Source organism: Octopus bimaculoides, chromosome 12, assembly GCF_001194135.2.
Source record: "Octopus bimaculoides isolate UCB-OBI-ISO-001 chromosome 12, ASM119413v2, whole genome shotgun sequence".
Taxonomy (NCBI): domain Eukaryota; kingdom Metazoa; phylum Mollusca; class Cephalopoda; order Octopoda; family Octopodidae; genus Octopus; species Octopus bimaculoides.
In genome coordinates this window covers 49,474,188-49,474,674 of record NC_068992.1, presented here as the reverse complement: position 1 = coordinate 49,474,674, position 487 = coordinate 49,474,188, and positions in this window count along the sequence as shown.

Below are 487 nucleotides of genomic sequence, written 5' to 3'. Positions count from 1 at the left end.
GTGTGTGTGTGTGTGTGTGTGTGTGTGTGTGTGTGTGTGTGTGTGTGTGTGTGTGTGTGCGTGTGTATTTTGTACGCCTCTATGGCTGGTGGTAGCGCATCTGCACAATGTTATGGTATACAACTAAGCAAAAGAAAGTATTCAATCTTGGGTAGGAAGGATAAATTAATATTTATTAATTAATTAATCTTTATTAACAACATTAGTTTGAATTTGAACTCAGAATTTTTCCATCCTTATTCTCAACACTCAGTCTTTTGAGGACTAGGAACAAGAAACTACATGTAACGATATACACACATAAATCTATAACATGTGTATGGATATAGCGATATATGCGTTCATGTATACATACACACAAACACATAATTAATATAAATACGTAATTAATATAAATACATAAATACGTATATGCATAACATTACATACAATTCATGCACTATATACATACACTATATATGTAAATATATATATATATATATATATA